This window comes from Cherax quadricarinatus, chromosome 40 (assembly GCF_038502225.1).
Source record: "Cherax quadricarinatus isolate ZL_2023a chromosome 40, ASM3850222v1, whole genome shotgun sequence".
NCBI classification, from domain to species: domain Eukaryota; kingdom Metazoa; phylum Arthropoda; class Malacostraca; order Decapoda; family Parastacidae; genus Cherax; species Cherax quadricarinatus.
Window position 1 is genome coordinate 32,983,534 of NC_091331.1, and position 10,262 is coordinate 32,993,795.

Sequence of the window (10,262 nt, forward strand, 5' to 3'; positions counted from 1 at the left end):
ATATATATATATATATATATATATATATATATAGTCGTGCCGAATAGGTAAAGCTTGCGATTTTGGCTTAAATAGCAATGCTCTTTTTGCCGAATAAGGCAAGCGAATTTGTGAATGCAATAATTTCGCAAAAATCATTCTGAACCTAACGAAAAAAATACATTTCATAGTGTTTGTTTATTATTAAATTATTTTAAACTTATCTAAAATTAATTTTATTCGAATAGGCTAAATTATGCTTATTATAATAAGGTTGGGTAAGTTTTCTAAGATTCTTTTGGTACAAAAATTATTAATTTTTACATTACCATAAATGAAAAAAAATATATCTTTAAACATACAAGAGAAAATTTTGTAAAGGACTTGTGCTCACCTAATTGTGGTTGCAGGGATCGGGTTATAGCTCTTGGCTCGCCTCTTCACTGGTCGCTACTAGGTCACTCCCACCCTTAGCTGTATTATACCTCTTCTTAAAGTTATGCATGGATTCTGCCTACGCCACCTCCTTTTCCAGACTATTCCACTTCCTGACAACTGTGAAGAAATAATTCCTGTCATCCTTGTGACTCATCAGAGTCTTTAACTTCCAATTGTGGCACCTTGTTGGTGTGTCCCATCTCTGAAACATCCTGTCCCTGTCCACCTCTTCAATTCCTCTCAGTAATTATATGTTGTTATTATGTCCCCCTGTCCCTCCAGTTCTCCAGTGTCGTCAGGTCGATTTCTCTTGACCTCTCCTCGTAGGACATGCCCCTTACCTAAGGGACTAGTCTCGTTTTAAACATTTGCACTCTCTTTAATTTCCTGACTGGCTTTGCCAGGTGTGGGTTCCAAACTGGTGCTGCGGAATAATATTGTTAGGTTTGCTAGTCGCCTGTATGCCGCCGCAGTTATTTGGTTGGTGTGCGCCTCAGATGTGTTCAGTGTTATACTCACCCCCAAGATCCTTTTCCTTGAGTAAGGTTTGTAATCTTTGGTCCTCTAGACCGTATTCTGTCTGCGTTTTTCTTTGCACCTCCCCAATATTCCTGACTTTGCACTTTCAGGCTTTGATCTCCAAGTAGCCTGTCCAGATTTCTCTGTAGTCCTGCCTGGTCCTCCTCCGACTGAATTCTCCTCATTAACTTGACATCGTCTGCAAACAGACACACTTTTGAGTCGATTCCTTCCTTCATGTTATTCATATATACAAGAAACAACGCCAACTCCATGACTGACCCTTGTGGAACCCCGCTAGTCATAGGCGCCCACTCTGACACCTCGTCACGTACCATGACTCGTTGTTGCCTCTCTATCAGGTATTTTCTGATCCTTTGCAGAGCCTTTCCTCTCATGCATGCTGATTCTCTAGTTTTTGCACTAATCTCTAGTGTGGAACTGTGTCGAAAACCTTGCAGTCCAAGAAAATGCAATCTCTCTCTCTCTCTCTCTCTCTCTCTCTCTCTCTCTCTCTCTCTTTTGTTTTTCTTCCGTTACCCTGTAATAATACTTCAGTAGGTTTGTGACACAAGATTTCCCTTCCCTGAAACCGTGGTGGTTGTCGTGTATAATCTTATACTTTTCTAGGTGCTCGAGCACTCTCCTGATAATATGATTTTTATATACTATACATGTCAGCGGAACTGACATATGTAGTATGGGACTATATTTGCCAACTTTCACACTTCAGGTAGTTGCCCAGTTAATGGCACACACAGCATCTCTGCTCCTTCTCTAAGGACCCACGGAGAGATGTCCGATTCCACCATCTTTGAGGTATCTAGTTCATTTAGCAGCTTCTTCACCTCCTCTTCAATTGTGTGTTTCGTCCAGCACCTGTTGGTGTATCCTTTGTTGGTGTACACCACTATTCTGGCTTTCCAGAGTCCTTCCTATTCCCACTGCATATACTTTTTTAAGTCTCATGTTGAGCGCCCTAGATACTTTTCAGTCGTTTCTTGTGATCTCCCCTCCTTCCTTCCTCAGCCTGATTACCTGGTCGATGACTGTTGTTTTCTTACTGATGTGGCTATACAACAGTTCTGGGTCGTTTTCGATTTGCAGTTGGGCCTCCTTCCTTATATGTGCATATTCGTTTCTGGCTGTACGACTAATTGCTTTATTTTCCTGGGTCCGTTGTCTTCTGCAATTTTTCCATTCTCTAGTGGACTTAGTTTTTGCCTCTCTACTCCTTTGAGTGAACCAAGGGCTCTTTCAGGTCTTCACATTATTTCTGTTGTCCTTGGGAATGAACTTCTCTGCCTCCTTGCATCTTTTTGTCATGTAGTTTATCATTTCGTTTATGATTTTCCTACTAATTCTCTTTCCCGAACGTTTTGCAGGATATTCCTCATGCCTGTGTAGTCCTCCCTTTCGTAGTTTGGCTTTTCCCATCATATTCCTGCTTATCTCTCCACTTGTAGCTTAACTATGCATCCGAATCTCAGGGCCACGTGATCCCTAGCTCCAAGTGGCCTTTCGTATGTGAAGTCCTTGATGTCTGAACTACCCAAGGTAAATACGAGGTCCAGTCTCGCTGGTTCATCCTCTCCTCTCTCTCTGGTAGTGTCCCTAAAATGTTGATGCATGAGGCTTTCCAGTACCACCTCCATCAAACCATACCACGGGTGGGGTTTGAACCCGCGGTCAGAGTGTCTCAAAACTCCAAACCGTCGCGTTAGCCACTGGGCTAGCTAGCTTCCATAAGAGTCATCCAACTAGGTATATTTCTACACCATAGGAAGATTAGCATAGGCACCACTGTGACCACAAATGCAAGTTTTTACAGACGAATCTCCTGCTAGCAAGGCCGAGACGAACTCTATCCCAAGTCCCCTCAAAGCCGTCAACATGACACTCTGACCGCGGGTTCAAACCCCACCCGTGGTATGGTTTATTTGCAATCATGTCATTACGATTTCGTGAGCCACCTCCTTCATCTTGGCACTCAATGTTTCGGGTCTCCCATGTGGTTCCAGGTTTTCGCATTCAATTTCCTTGTGATTGAAATCACCCATAACTAGTAACTTTGCCCTATCCAAGTGAGCCCTTCTGGCCACCTTAGTTAGTGTGTCCACCATTGCTCTGTTGCTTTTTTCAAATTCTTCTCTTGGCCTCCTGAATTGTTCCTACTATGTATTCCCTTTCGCTCATTTTGTCTATTCCTTCCATTTCCTCAAATCTCCACAGGTTTTTGATGAGCAGTGCAGCCCCTCCTCCCTGTCTGTTCCCTGTATCTTTCCTCAAGATCTGATGGAAAGACCACATTCGTTATCATACCCGTGAGTTTCGTTTCTGTGAGTGCTATGATGTCTGGGGACGTCTCCCTGATTCTTTCATGCCACTCCACACATTTATTTGTTATTCTGTCTGCATTTGTGTACCTTCAACTTCCTTTCTAATACTATCGTCTGTGGGTGGGAGGGGGTACTTTTTGGTCGGGGAAGCGGGAAACCTGGCAAGGTACTGATCGGGGGTTGCTGTGAAGATCGAGTTTGTGATGGGAGGGGATGGGGCTGTTGGTATATATATATATGTGTGTGTGTGTGTGTTTGTGCTTGTAAGTCAGGAAAGGAAAAGAGTGGGTAGCCTTGCCAAGTTTTGGACACATTTTCAGGTATATTGGGATAAGGGTTTAAAGCCCAGATGATCGTCTCCGCTATGGCCACCTGTTGTCTTCTACTATGGTTCTGGGTGATCGCCCGTCCAGTCGTTGTTACAACCATCTCCTAGTCGTTGTTGTCAACCATCTCCTAGTCATCGACTCAGTAACCCTTCTTCACATAACTGGTAAAGTAAGAGACAAGAAAAAGTGGTAGTAATAAGTGGAAAGGAATATAAGTCATAAGTACTAGTGGTAAAAAGAAAAAGTGGTATAGTAAATGATAAAAGAAAATAGGTAGTAAAGAACATAAGTGTCGTAAAATAAGTAATAATGGGAAAAATAACTGAATGAGTGATAACAATTTCATTTTCATCAAAAATTTATTTTGTACATTAAATACATTCATGGGTAATAAACTCGTTGAAGGCGTGAAACTGCATCAGTTCACTTAGATAAAAGAAACGTGAACACTGTCCTACACAGGTAAACAAATATGAGTAATACATATCTAAATCTTGAGCAAAAACAGTGGAGCATCCTATCCTTTTTCCTTCTTTCGAGTATTTCTTCTTCCTGGTAAATACATCCAGTGATCACTACTGCCTTTGTTCCACGTAGTGTTATCCCTATTTTAGTCTCATCACCATTGCCAAATCCAGGAAATAAACATGAAATTTTATTGTATTAGCTCTTACACACTCCCTTCAAGATTGACATAACAGTTCTTAATCATTCATCCATTAAAATTCTCCGAACTCTTCACTATTTGACATATATTAATTAACCATAGCTTGCATATAAGAAAATGTCACTAGTAATCACTTAACATTTAGAAATTCACTAGAGATATATTTCAACGAGAGTGGAAATAGTGAGCTTTTACTGCTATATACGAGATAATGAGAGAACAAGAGAGGATAAACCAGAAAAAGAGAAAAGGAAAGAGAGAAAACGAAAAAGAGAAAAGGAAAGAGAGCGAACGAAAAAGAGAGAGAGAGAAAAGGAAACGAAACAGAAACAGAAATAGAGAAAGAAAGATAGAAAAAAAAGTATATTTAACATATAATGATGCTAGTATGGTATATTTATACGAAGATTACTTACCTATACACTAGCTTCGAAAATTGCAAATACATTTTGAACATTTTGTGTACCGCCTGTGCAAGATAGAAAAATCGTATTCGTGGATGTAGAGGTAGACTTTCCGTGTCTATTATTTTCCACTATATTATACACTAGGTCTATAGATCGAGTCCACTCACCTTATGGTTTGTCATTAATATTCAATAACAGTTTTACCCTCTACATTTCCTTATACTGATTTCATCAATAGATAAAAAAAAAAACAACCGTTGCCTTTGGTTTCGGTTTAAGTTTTGCAGCATCTACAATAAGTGAACAGTGTGGAAATTGCGAAAGCTTTTTGCAACTTGGGAAAAAAAAAATCTGATTTCTCCATGGATGCAATCAATATATGTAAGGGAATGTTTTATAGTTCTATGATAATTTTTTTTTGGGGGGGGGACAAACAGTTATATAAAGATTTTTATTTTTGGACTAAAATAACTTAGAAACCTTACCTTAAACAATATTACGAACTTATGCTGCACTCTGCACTAAAATTATGGAAAAGGGGGATACGTTCCTTGGATCGTCCAGCGACCGACATATATCTACTTGTCTTTCATTCTGGCAGTAACCAGAGAGGAGAGTTGAAAGAGAATCTTTTGATTTTCTCATACACTTAGTACAGGCTACTCCTTAATCTATATAGAAGTAGATACTTCTTGTCAGTAGACAGCTTTACAGTGGACTTCCAAGTCCACAACAAGTTATATTAAGATGTAAAACTATGAAAATGAGTATTTTAACCCCTCAGGGAAGGTTACTTGATGTTGGTGAGGGGCTTTTGATTTAGGAAATTGGATCTGTGGTCCAGTTCCCCGAATTAAGCCTGAATGCCTTCCACATCCCCCCCCCCAGGCGCTGTATAATCCTACGGGTTTAGCGTTTCCCCTTGATTATAATAATAATAATAATAATGAGTATTTTAAAGATGAGTCATTAGAAATGGAGAAAAGAGAAGCTCAGGGTTAAACTATATCGCAATTCAAACTTGCTTAGCTCATTAATACTCGTTGAGCAAAACTATTATCACTATTATGACGGCTTCATCCTAGAACTTGACCACTACACACTACACAAAATTATAACCACCTTTTCAACGCATCACCACTACACACTGGACAAAATAACGCCTACTACAATATAGGTATACAGTTTTTCAAGAATACAGTATAATATATATACAACTTTTATTATTCTTCATTAGATATTCTAAATAGAACGGGTAAACTTTTCTAAAATAAGACATATATGTATATACAATGTAAAAACTCCACATAGTACATACAACGTTAACGTAACTTTTAGCCTACAACATTTTATAATGATGAATAAATACTTCATAAGACTTACATAGTATATACAATGACATCATCATTAGGTACTCTATATAAAGCTAGTAAACAGTTTTACACAACTTTGAGTCATTAGGTAAACATGATGAATAATGATGAACAAATACTTTAAAGTGCATTTCAACGTATACACAGTATAAAAATACAATATGTATATTAAATGATAACATTTCTAAATTAAGACACACCTTGTGCATTTAAGACTGGTAACCATCGGCTTAAGATTCCCACACACCATCTCCCACATGCTACCATACACATACCATCTCCCATATGCTACCATCCACATACTACCATCCACATACCATCTCCCACATTCAACCATCCACATACCATCTACATACTAACATCCACATACCATCTCCCACATACTACCATCCACATGCTACCATCCACATACCATCTCCCACATACTACCATACACATACCATCTCCCACATACTACCATCCACATACCATCTCCCACATACTACCATCCACATACCATCTCCCACATACTACCATCCACATACCATCTCCCACATACTGCCATCCACGTAAAATCTCCCACATTCTCCCATCCACATACTATTTACCACGTACTACCATCCACATACCATCTCCCACATACTACCATCCACATACTATCCCACATACTACCATCCACATGCTGCCATCCACATACCATCTCCCACATACTATCTCCCACATACTGCCATCCACATACCATCTCCCACATACTACCACCCACATACCATCTCCCACATACTACCATCCACATACCATCTCCCATATGCTACCATCCACATACTACCATCCACATACCATCTCCCACATACTACCATCCACATACCATCTCCCACATACTACCATCCACATACCATCTCCCACATACAACCATCCACATACCATCTACATACTACCATCCACATACCATCTCCCACGTACTACCATCCACATGCTACCATCCACATACCATCTCCCACATACTACCATCCACATACCATCTCCCACATACCGTCCACATACCATCTCCCACATACTACCATCCACATACCATCTCCCACATACTACCATCCACATACCATCTTCCACATACTACCATCCACATACCATCTCCCACATTCTACCATCCACATACCATCTCCCACATACTACCATCCACATACCATCTCCCACATACTACCATCCACATACCATCTCCCATATGCTACCATTCACATACCATCTCCCACATACTACCATCCACATACCATCTCCCACATACTACCATCCACATAACATCTCCTACATACTACCATCCACATACCATCTCCCACATACTACCATCCACATACCATCTCCCATATGCTACCATTCACATACCATCTCCCACATACTACTATCCACATGCCATCTCCCACATACTACCATCCACATGCCATCTCCCACATACTAGCATCCACATGCTGCCATCCACATACCATCTCCCACATACTACCATCCACATACCATCTCCCACATACTACCATCCACATACCATCTCCCACATACTACTATCTACATACCATCTCCCACACTCTACCATCCACATACCATCTCCCACATAAAATCCCCCACATATCATCTCCCACATACTACCATCCACATACCAGAATGCGAATATGACTTGGGGGTTATGGTAAGGAGCAACTTCAAACCAAGACTGCAATGCCTAAGCGTGTGTAATAAGGCAAACAGATTATTGGGATTTATATCAAAAGTGTAAGCAACAGAAGTCCAGCGGTTACACTAAAGCTTTATACTTCATTAGTAAGACATCGCCTAGATTACGCAGCTCAGTTTTTGCCTCCATATTTCAGCAAGGATATAAATTCTTTAAAGAAACATTCAGCAAAGAATGACAGAATTAATATATAGCACTAGAAATCTTCGGTATGAAGAAAGATTGAAGTCCCTTAAATTACATTCACATGTAAGACGAAGAATGAAGGGAGACATGATCGAAGTGTGTAAGTGGAAGATGGTATTACCGTGGATAGATGAATGGTTCACAGAACCGACGCGTTGATAAATTAGACACATGTGCAACTCTTGGGTATCTTTATTAAGGAAGCGTTTCGCCACACAGTGGCTTCATCAGTCCATACACAGGAGAAGCTTGAAGAATAGGAGAAGAATGAGGTAATCAGTCCCTCAACCTTGAGTCGATGTGGTCAGTCCATCAATCTACTCAAGTGGTGACGTGTACTTAGAAACTCATTGCAGCAATGAGAATGCACAATGATTGAACAAGTATTTTCTAAACTCCACTATCCTCGTCACTTCATCAGAGACTGCAGACGACGGGCATTAAACATCTTCAACACACCCAGAGAAGAGACTGCCGAGAAGAGATACATAGTCCTCCCCACCAACTCCATTGCCAAACAAGTTTCCAACATCTTTTCCAATACCTCATTTCAAGTATCTACCTCCACAACCACGACCATCAAGGACATTACCAGTGATAGACAGGACAAGCTTCCACCCTCTGCAGGGGTATACCTAATCCCTTGTAATGACTGCAACAAGTTATACGTGGGAGAAACATCAAGGGACCTCCAAACACGTATTTCAGAACACCAATACGCAAGCAGGTCTGACGACACAAGGAATGCCTGCGTACAACACCGTAATTCACACAACCACTTGATAAACTACAGAAACTCAAGACTTATCGCCACAGAAGACAACACTCAATACCGAAGAATCCTGGAATCATCACATATTTCTATATCCGACAACTTCAACCAGGATAGTGGCTTCTACAACATAGCTGAACCACTTGCCAAGAAACTTCTTCATCGCTATCCCACATGAGAACACTGTGGGGGGTCTGCTCACAAACTTATTCAATCTCCTTTCCAAGCTATCCAAGATTTTAGACTCTATAGCCCCACTCGGTACATCATCAGATGCAGCATTCTCCACCTGACCTCAGCATTCTGAACCTGACTATAAATACTCGCGTTCCTTCCACCCCAGGTAGTTCTGTTTGTGACTTGAAAAAGCCCATTGTGTGGGCGAAACGTAGTCAATAAAGGATCACATTATACTGCATATGTGTTTATATTTCCGTTGCTTACACTTATTGATATAAATCCCAGTAATCTATTTGCCTTATTACGTACGCTTAGGCATTGCTGTCTTGGTTTAAGGTTGCTGCTCACCATAACCCCCAAGTCCTTTTCGCAATCTGTATGGCTAAGTTGTACATCATTTAACTTATAAGTACTAGGGTTATGGGCACTCCCAAGCTTCAGAACCTTGCATTTATCTACATTGAACTGCATCTGCCACTTTTCTGACCAAGAATAGAGTTTGTTTAAATCCTCCTGAAGTTCTATAACATCTACGTTTGAATCAATTATCCTACCTATCTTTATGTCATCGGCGAATTTTCTCATATCACTAGTAATTCCCTCATCAAGATCATTGATATATATTATAAACAACAACGGGCCCAAGACTGATCCCTGTGGAACGCCACTTGTTACAGATCCCCACTCGGATTTAACCCCATTTATGGACACTCTCTGCTTCCTGTCAGTGAGCCATGACTCGATCCACGAGAGCACTTTTCCCCCAATGCCATGAGCTGCCACTTTCTTTAACAGTCTATGGTGCGGAACTCTATCAAAAGCCTTACTAAAATCTAAGTAAATAATATAAAATTCTTTATCGTGGTCATCAGCCTCAAAAGCTTTACTGAAGAAAGTTAATATATTAGTTAGACAAGACCGGCCTCTTGTGAATCCATGCTGAGTATCATTAATCAAGCTATGCTTATCGAGATGGCTTCTTATAATCTCAGCTATAATTGACTCTAGTAATTTGCCTACAATTGAGGTCAAGCTTATTGGGCGGTAATTTCACGGTAACGACTTGTCCCGTTTTAAAAATAGGAATTACATTAGCCATCTTCCACATATCAGACACTACACCTTATCCAACCTAAATCTGAAACTACCCAAAGTCCCAGCCTCAATCACCCAACTAGGTAGACTGTTCTACTCATGTCCTTTCTAAATCTAAACTTATCTAATTTAAATCCATTACTGCGGGTTCTCTCTTGGAGAGATATCCTCAAGACCTTATTAATATCCCCTTTATTAATACCTATCTTCCACTTATACACTTCGATCAGGTCTCCCCTCATTCTTCGTCTAACAAGTGAATGTAATTTAATAGTCTTCAAT